The sequence below is a fragment of the Medicago sativa genome, chromosome 8 (genome assembly GCF_051527215.1).
Source record: "Medicago sativa cultivar Bolivia chromosome 8, Bolivia_mono, whole genome shotgun sequence".
NCBI lineage: Eukaryota > Viridiplantae > Streptophyta > Magnoliopsida > Fabales > Fabaceae > Medicago > Medicago sativa.
Genome location: NC_140756.1, coordinates 74990951 through 75001427, shown reverse-complemented (window position 1 = coordinate 75001427; position 10477 = coordinate 74990951). Strand labels below are relative to the sequence as shown.

The 10477-nt window shown below is 27.0% G+C and overlaps 1 long non-coding RNA gene across 1 annotated transcript; it reads right to left on the bottom strand.

Annotated features, from left to right (window-relative positions):
- Positions 1 to 9142: 9142 nt before the first annotated feature.
- On the bottom strand, positions 9143 to 10190 carry LOC146901492 (uncharacterized). Its single transcript, XR_015023101.1, has 2 exons — positions 9960 to 10190; positions 9143 to 9618 (listed from the first exon to the last, which is right to left on the bottom strand). It is a non-coding gene; the product is annotated as an uncharacterized LOC146901492 (long non-coding RNA).
- Between the last annotated feature and the right edge of the window lie 287 nt (positions 10191 to 10477).

Below are 10477 nucleotides of genomic sequence, written 5' to 3'. Positions count from 1 at the left end.
TTATTACTACTTCATCTATTTCAAATATAATCAATCATTTTCATTGTGTAATGTTAACTTTTTTAATAAATCTGTGTCATATTTTGTATCAAACCTACTATTTTATTGTGTATGAGTGATATTTTTTTTTTTTGGTACAATGTATGAGTAATTAATATTAATAAAAAAATTACATGTTACACTTTGGATATCCAAAAACCGATCCAAATTAAACCGCATATATTTGGATCGGATCGGTTCGGATTTTTTTTAACATAATCATCCAAACCGAACCGAACCGCACGTGCTTTTTATTTTGGATCGGTTGATTTTTTACCTCAAAACCGATCCAAACCGGACCGCGAACACCCCTAAATTCAATATTTAGACTGTAATCCTTACGAGTGTTCACACTACAAATTCTTATTTATTCGTCGACAATAAAAGATGGATAGAGTTTGTAAAAAAAAAGGTAATAGTCACTTTGGTCCTTGAAATTGTAATGAGTAGTCAAAATAGTCTTTCAATGTATCAAAACTTCAAAGCAGTATTGATTGTGCATTTGGTTAGTCAAAATACAACATCCGGTCACTAATATAAGCAAAAATCCACTTTCTAGGTTCATTCAATAAATGATGTATGTAGCCTATAATAAAGACTACATACATCATTAATTGAATGAACCTAGAAATTGTATTTTTGCTTATATTAGTGACCGGAGGGTGTAGTTCTTAATTAATGTTAAAATACTTCATTAATATTGTCAGATTAATCCTCCAATATACTTACTTATTGTCATATTTGTCCTTATAAGTACATGTTTATTGTCATTTTAGTCCCTATATGAAAAGAGTTATTGTGAACATTGAGAGGTTATTTTAGTGTCAAGGACTATTTTGACTAACAGAATGTACAATTAGGGACTATTTTGAAATTTTGATACAATGAAGAACTAAAATGACTAATCATTACATATCCAGGGACTAAAGTGACTATTACAAAAAAAAAAAAAGATAGAGTTACCCTGTTGAGTTAATATTTATCAAAATGATTCATTTGTGTTTCATTGTTTGTGTTATATCTATATAACATAATAATAGTAAAAGACGAATGAATAAATTTGATTGATGACAACTCAACAGGGATAACACTACCCACCTTTTGTTGATGGGTAGCACTATCCACAAATGAATAAAGTTTCTTCTTTTAGTTTATTGATAAATGTCATTCAAAAAACCTCCAAACAAATATATATATATATATATATATATATATATATATATATATATATATATATACTTTCAAAGGAATCTCTTCGTGAGCTTAACTCAACTGATAATAACAATACATTATATATGCAAGGTTCGGGGTTCAAATTCCGGCCACCACCAATAATACTCTTAAAAGAATAATCAATTTGTTCGAGATAAATGATGATTTATGAACACGAAATCCCATCATTGAATTTAACAAGATTGAGTACTTCTAAGAAGAAATTGTTAGGGTGAATGGTGCTAACACTATTTTTTTTTGTTTTTTTTAAGGAACTATTCTAAAAAGGTTTATTAGTGGTGACTGCTCATACATTTTTTTTTTTACTATTTTTACAAGACTCGGTCAAATAAAAATCCTATATCAGAGATTTTCATCTCATACGCAAGATGCCTTTATTAAATCAATAGTATATATATAAAGTAAGGTTTTTTATGCCACGTGTCACTTCCACATTCATTCTCAATATTTTTATTATTTTTTCTAATTTTAAAAACCAATATTTTATTTAACATAAATATCTCAACAAACTTTTGATCTTATGCACTCAGTATTTTTTATCTCAACAAACTACGCATCAATCAATCAATCAATCAATCAATAGTATATATATAAAGTAAGGTTTTTTATGCCACGCGTCGCTTTCACGTTTATTCTCAATATTTTTATATTTTGTCTATATTTTATTTAACATAAAAATCTCAGCAAACTTTGATCTTATCTACTAAATATTTTATTTATTTTTATATTTAATTCCTAATGTTTTGTGTAGCCAAAATATCTCAACAAACTATATATAATACTTTTCAATACTATCCATTAAATCCTTTTCAAAAAAAAATATTATCCATTAAATCTTCCTTTATTTTTTTCTTTCTTTTTTTTTTTAGGAAAAGAAGTTTCTATTAGTTTTTTTCATTGAGGAAAAAAAGGCTTTGATTTGTTTTTTTTAACTATAAATAAAGGATAATTTTTTAATCACGCAAACACATATTTTGAGCAGAAACTGAAACTCAAACCTTCTTTTGATCTAAGTTTTTTCTTTCTTCAGGTTTGACAAACACCTATACCATTGTTTCTTTTACTTATGCTTAGAGTTTTATATATAATATGAGAGGGAACTAACACCTACGAGTGAGTTTACTGATTGTTTTTTTTTTCTTTCAGGTCCTTTGAACTATTGTTGCTGGTATCCATTACAAACACCTACGAGTTTCAGGTCCTTGAACTAACACATATACTATTGTTTCTGTTTCAAGTCCTAGAACTAACACCTATACTATTTTTTTCCTTTTCGTTTCAACAGTAGCGTTTTAATATTATTAATCACCTATACTATTATCACCTATACTATTTTTTCAAGTCATTTTCGTTTTAATATTATTAATCAGTAGCGTTTTGATTTTAATAATAATATTTCAAGACCTAAAATATTTTTATTTAATTTTATATTTAATTCCTAATATTTTATGTAGCCAAAATGTCTCAGCAAACTATATATAATATTTTCAATACTATCCATTAAATATTTCTTTTTTTTTAGGAAAAGAAGTTTCAATTAGTTACTATCTCTTTTAGCACCATATTATTCAATTAGTTTTTTTCATTGAGGAAAAAAAGGCTTCGGTTTGTGTTTTTTAACTATAAATAAAGGAGAATTTTTTAATCACGTAATCACATATTTTGAGCAGAAACTGAAACTCAAACCTTCTTTTGGTCTAAGCTTTTTCTTTCTTCAGGTTTGACAAACACCTATACTATTGTTTCTTTTACTTTTACTTATGCATAGATTTTTATTTTTATATATAATATAAAGGGAACTAACACCTACGAGTGAGTTTACTGATTTTTTTTCCAGGTCCTTGAACTATTGTTGTTGGCATCCATTACAAACACCTACGAGTTTCAGGTGCTTGAACTAACACCTATACTATTGTTTCTGTTTCACATCCTTAAATTAACACCTATACTATTTTTTTTCTCTTTTCGTTTCAACAATAGCGTTTTTATATTATTAATCACCTATATTATTATCACATATACTATTTTTTCAGGTCCTTTTCGTTTCAATATTATTAATCAGTAGCGTTTTGATTTTAATAATAATATTTCAGGTCCTAAAATATTATTATTTCACCAGTAGCGTTTTAATATTATTAATCACCTATACTATCATTTTATGATAACACCTATACTATTATTTCAAGTCCTTATTTCTAAATCAATCAATAGTATATATATATATATATGTATATAAAGTAAGGTTTGTTATGTCACGTGTCACTTCCACATTCATTCTCAATATTTTTATTATTTTTTTTATTTTTAAAAACCAAAATTTTATTTAACATAAATATCTCAACAACATTTTGATCTTATCCACTCAATATTTTCTTTAATTTTTTTTGAATTTCTAATATTTTATGTAGCAGAAATATCTTAACAAACTACACATAATACTTTCAACAAAGTTTACATGTATGATCTTATTTTATGATTAAAAGACTTCAATTTGTTTTTTTTGTTTTTAGGAAAAGAAATTTCAATTAGTTATTACTAATCTTTTAGCACTGTATCATTCAATTAGTTTTTATGTTTGAGGAAAAAAGGGTTCGATTAGTTTTTATTTTTGATAAAAAAAAAGGTTCAATTAGTTATTATGTTATCTTTTAGTAACATATTCTAAAGCAAATGTTAATTATAAATAAATAAGTTTTTGTTAATCACATGTTTACATATTTTGAGCACAAGCAGAAACCCCAAACCTTCTTTTCATCTAACATTTTTCCTTTTTCAGGTTTGTCAAACACCAATTTTATTCCCTTTCAATCGATTTTTTTCTCTCATACGCATGGGCCACGAAACAAACTCAATCGATTTTTTTCTCTCATACGCATGGGCCACGAAACAAACTCATGACCACATGTTTAAAGGGACCCAAAACTCTTACCACTTGGACTAATTCATTATTGATTTTGTTACACTTTTTATTCTTGCATTGGACATTCATCTCATCATTTATATATATTTTTAAGATATTATTATAATTGTAAATTTAAATAAATTCAATCTAATATACTTACATGTGTATTCATGCACACAAACTTATAAAACTTACTATTTAATATCTAACCCGGGCAACGCCGGGTCTCTAAACTAGTTATTAATAGTAAAAACCTTAGTCTTATTTATTTAAATTAAAATGTTGAACAGGAAAATTCTCGACTTCTCGTGGTATAGTCTTACTTTTACATGATGACCATTCAATTCAACGGTTTATTATGAACCGATTCTTTAGTAGTTGAATTTGACCATCTGAAAAAGTTCCATAAGCCCCATATGTGGAAATAGAACCCAAATCCAATCGAAAATCATACAGTAAATCGCTATTAAATGAATACATGATCAACATAATAGTGTTGTCTATCGAGAAACAAATGAAGTACTCCTTGGTTTTTTTATTTTATAAGAAAACTAGTATGTAGACCCGTGCCAAGCACGGGCTAGATTTTCGACTTTTTTTTATTATATAAATATTATTTAAATGGAAAATTCTTTATTTTATATTCAATTTATCAATAACACGTATTGTTATCGTATTTTTAATTAAATATTATATATCAATATTAACGTGTATATATTTATTTGGATTTTTGTAACATTAAACAACAGTAATTTAACGAATGTAATGTTGAAATATTAATCTTTAACGTTGAAATATTTTACACGGTTGACTAAAGTTAAGAATATATTTTGAACATATTTATCGATAATAAATGGATTAATTCAAAAACGAAACAAAATTAATTATGGAGTTTTTTTTTTTTTTTGTGTGTTCTGTGTATATATAGTGTTGCTTGCTTGGTTTTTTTTTCTCGTCGGTCTCTATTGATCTTGTGCAGGGAATTGACTATTAATAACTTATTTAATAACTGGGGTGTCTGAGTTTCGAACTCGGCCCCTATATATATATATATATATATATATATAGATAGAGAGAGAGAGAGAAGCAACATACTATTTTTTTTTGTCAATTTATTATTATATCACCAACACTACTAATAGTTATTCTCTCAAAAAAAAAAAAACTGCTAATAGTTATGTTAGGTTTATGACATTAAACTAACAACAACATCACAACCCCATATAACATAAAAAATTAAAAATAAAAACCGAACATATAAATGAAAAATATGGACACTCGTGCCAAGAACCGACTAAAATTTAATCATACTTGAGGGAGAGAATATTGTTATGTATGAAGTGTCAGTTAAAGGCTCCCTAAAAAAATGCCAGTTACAGGCTTAAAGTCGAACATTAGATAAATGAGTGGATGTTGAGCAACAAATAAGTAAAAAAAACTTATATACTTAAGCCTTAAACATGTGGTATCATTCTCACTTGCGTAGTTTCTTTTTATTCAAGAAGTGGATCCACACCTGTGTTGCTTGCTCCAGAAGGCCCAATGATCGTATCATATCTCGGTTCAACATATGGGAGAGCGGGAGTGTCAATTGTGGGTTACAATTTTACATTATATGCAAGAGTAAATGTTGAACAACATAAAAGTGAGATAACCTATACACATCATGTCTCAAGACTTTGGATGAACACGTGATATCAACCTCATTTGTGTGGTTCATCTTAGTCTAATGTAACGAAAAACTCAATGTAGACACCCAAGAAAGTCCCAACAATATCATGATTTATTTTGTTAATTTCTGGATTTTTTTTTTTAATATTTTATCTTAAATTTTAGTCTTTGGATATCATTCGCTTTCATGCAAATTTTTTATCAACCTCTATTATTTCAAAATTCCTTCACTTTTGGTCTTTGGTCGGATCTGATAATGCAATAATGTAGATGTGTTCTATTGAGTTCACAAAATATGTGGTTATTAGACAATGTAAATTAATGTGACTTTTGTTTAGTCTAATATTTTGGCAGCATAATTACCCAACAATTAATCTCAAATTCCTTCAATAAATTCATAAAATTACCAACAACTCACTATATTTTCTATACTTTTACAGACTAAATACACACTACTTAGTTGTTTCCCTTATCATTTCTCTCATTTTGAAGTTGCTTTTTAATCTTTTTTTTCTAATTTACTTTCTCTTTTCTAAAAAAAGAAAAATGGAACAAAGACACCCATCTATGAAACATCTACTAACTCATATATATATATATATATATATATATATATATATATATATATATATATTTATCATGTTGTGTCTCTGACCTTATTTTACCATCTCAACATATTACAAACACCAAGAGTCTCTTGTATAAGGAGAAAGGTTAATGTGTCATATGTGAGGTAAATTTTACATTAGATGCAAGAGTATATATTGAGAAACATAAGTGAGATGACCGATATACATGATGTCTTAAAGTTTCTGGTGAAGATGTGGTGTCAATCTCACTTGTAGAATTTTGCTTAATCAAATATGATGATCCAACCCATTGCATGATCCCTCTGAACTCCGAACATTATGATGAACCATATTTTTTTAATATTTAATTTGAAATGACTAAAATTTAAACTTAATATTTAATTTCAATCCTTCAATCATTTTTCACGTGGTCAATTTGAGGAGATCTTCTCGAGTAACTTTAAAAATACCTTGAAGCGAACACATCCCACATCCTACATTTCACATAAAATATTAGAATTAGAGAATTTACAAAAAAAGACTGAAAAATAAGATTTCAATTTGATAAGGATGTATATGCAAAGAAACAATGGAGAATGAACACCTTAAAAATGGGTGAAGATCCTCTCCATTTTATGTTCTCTCCATTTGTTCCATTACCAAAGTTTTGGTGTATAAATGTGCAATTAATATCTTCAATTCTTGAAATGTATGCATTTATATCATATATTTGCTTCAAAACTATAGTAATTGACATTTCCATTTTATTTAGGAAATGGAGAGGATCTTCACCCCTTAAAAATATGCATGTTAATTTGAGGAGATCTTCTCGAGTAACTTTAAAAATACCTTGAAGCAAACACATCCCACATCCTACATTTCACATAAAATATTAGAATTAGAGAATTTACAAAAAAAAGACTGAAAAATAAGATTTCAATTTGATAAGGATGTATATGCAAAGAAACAATGGAGAATTAGGTAGCCTAGTGGCTAGAATTCACCTTGTAAGGTGAATAAATGGGGTGTCCGGGGTTCGAACCCCGGCCCCTGCATATAATAATGCACTGTCCTACCAATTGAGCTATGCTCAAGGGACATAGTATGAACTCCATTGATTGAGTACATAAAATTAGATTTAATTATAAATTAAAATCGATTTTTAATTACACATATCACATCACTCCCACAAATTGCAATGATCATTCTTTATCGTTATTTTATTTGAGAGGTGAGTGTAAGTTAATTTTAGCTATAAGTATGCAATTATAAAGGTGGTTGGAGAATAATTTATTCCTATTTGATGCATCCTTTTTTTTTTTTGAGGGGTTGATGGAACCATTTTGTTTTCCATTAAAAAAACATTATTGTACCGTTTTTGTATCCCTTACACACCTTTTTAAGAATTCAAAAATTAAAATTATTTCTTAATAAAAACAATGATGACGCTGATACCTTTTTAAGAGTTCACAAATTAAAACCATTTCTTAATAAAATCAATGATCACGCCAGGCAAATTAATAATACTATCATAACATATGCCCAAATCATAACAATCAATGACAATTAGCATAGAGAGAAGGACAGACACATGTACTATAAAAAAAATGTAATCAAATGTTTATAATAGAGATTTTAGTTGTCAGCTGATAATATAAGAATTCTTTGAAAAAAAAAACTGATATTATAAGAATTAGTTGAATGAAGTTTTACCATTATCAATTTTTTTTGGGTAATATTACTATTATCATTATCCTTTTTTTTTGTGTGTTTGAATTCAAAATTCAAAGTTAATATGAGGGTTGATTTATTCTGTGTGAATTCAAAATAAATTGAATGCATTTATAACTTGTTATTTTGAATCTCAATTAAAAGGAATTTGCTTTAAACCTTTTCTTTTAAGTGATGCTTTAACTTTTTTTTTTTTTTACAATAATAAGTAATCTCATTTAAGATTAAGAAATGATGGTATAATTTTTCTTTTCAAACTTGCCACATATATACTTTTAAATGTTACTTTGGTTATAAAAAAAAATTGTTGCAAATATTTTGAAGTTTTAATGTGGGAGATTTGTTTGACATTATAGATACCTTGTAGAACCAAAAAAATAGCTGCAAGTTTTTTTTTTTTTGAATAAAAATAGCTGCAAGTTTAGTTGCATCACATTTCATTTTTTTTTTTTATAAAACAACTTTAGGCTACTTGGACTTCGGAAACTTCACCACAATCAGGATAAACCTTAAGACTCTAACAACATTTACACAGATACTTATAGAGCATCTATCAAAGATCAGGTCCTCACATCGCCAACAGAAAATTGAACCCACAACCTTGCAAGTAACTTAATTTCTTACCAACTGAATCAACCTTCATTGGCTATTTGCACCACGTTCTTTTAGCTGCAAGTATATATGTTAATTTTAAATTAGAATTTTGTTTTCAAATATGTTGTGGTATTTAATATTTTTTTATTGAGAAAATTTATCAATTCTGAAGTACCAAGAGGTTTCGTTGGATATCGATAACATGCAAACAAAACTCATTCAAAAATTAATTTATTTTTTAATAAATTAATACCAAAATATGACATGACATTAATCAATTAGATGATAGATAAATACCAAACCAAACTTCAAAGGCACCATTATGTCACACGTAAAAAAAATTAGGATAGGATTTGGCAAAATGAGGCTAAATAATTTAGCACATAAAATAGATCTCAGAGAATAAGCAATATTTCAAACAATAATATTAACAAAACTATAGTATTAGATTCACTCTTCTATCTCATTTTAAGACGTTCCATGTAAACATGACAAAAAAACAATACATTCAGGTTTGTAACACGTTTAAAATTAATTTTAATTTTATAACAAAAAATACTAATATATATATATATATATATATATATATATATATATATATATTCTTATTCACCAATATAGATCTCATGCTCTCGTAATTATTGTTTCTACATTTGTAGATCAAAGGACCATGAACAAAATTTGGATTATTTTTCTTTGACTCTTTTCTCTTTCGATTGTGATCTTTGTAGATTCAATATATATCCAAACCATACTTAGACTCATCAATCTTCTCACGTGAAAGAAAAACTTCTAACCCATTTTTTTCCCACATCTTCTTATGTCTTATCAATCTTATCAAATTCAAAATCTTCACACAGTGACATGAATTTTGTTACCCTGAAAAATGCAAACAAACAAAGATAAAAAAATTAGATTAATTTAAAAAGTGAAAAAATTATATTCATAACATACATAATGATGCATCCATGGGAAAGATATATAGAGAACCGGTGTGTGTCACAGTTGACATCACATCATGAACAAACCAAACCCAAATGATTCGAATGATTATGTTCCATGATTCTTTGACTGGGTTGATCTCATAAACGTTACCTGATCTTGGTTCCATAACAACTTTTTGGAGTTTAACATCACCATATGGAAGAAATATACAGCTAAAAATGATGAAATAAACATAGACTATATATAGGAAAATAATAGAATAGAAAGTAAATTACATTTTGAACAAATAAAAAGTGTGATGTAAAATTGGCACTCTTCCATGATTCAATTGCTTAGAAACCGAAATATGAAATGGTAAATAGAAAATTAATAGAAATAAATTGTAATTAATGGCAAAGTCAAATATGTATTTGTGATTTATGAGGTGATGTGGATCAATGATTAAGAAATACTTTTATTTTTAGAGATGATGATGAATATGTAATTTTTTTTTTGACATATTCAGAGTAACAAAATAATGGTATTCTTTGTCAAAAAAATAAAGAATGGTATTCTTAATTTTTCAATATATCAATACGTCGTTTTAGTTTTTCTTTCAAAAAATATATATTTCATTTTATTTTCGCTAAAAAATTTGTTAGTTTTTTAGTCTTCCAAAAGTTTTCATCACCATTCTTGGTATCTATTTTTTAGTCAACTCAAATTTAGTCTTCATATTTTTGAATGAGATTCTCCAGAAATGTGTAGAAAATGTCAATCTATTCTAAAAAAATAGAATTTTTTTAACAAAAAC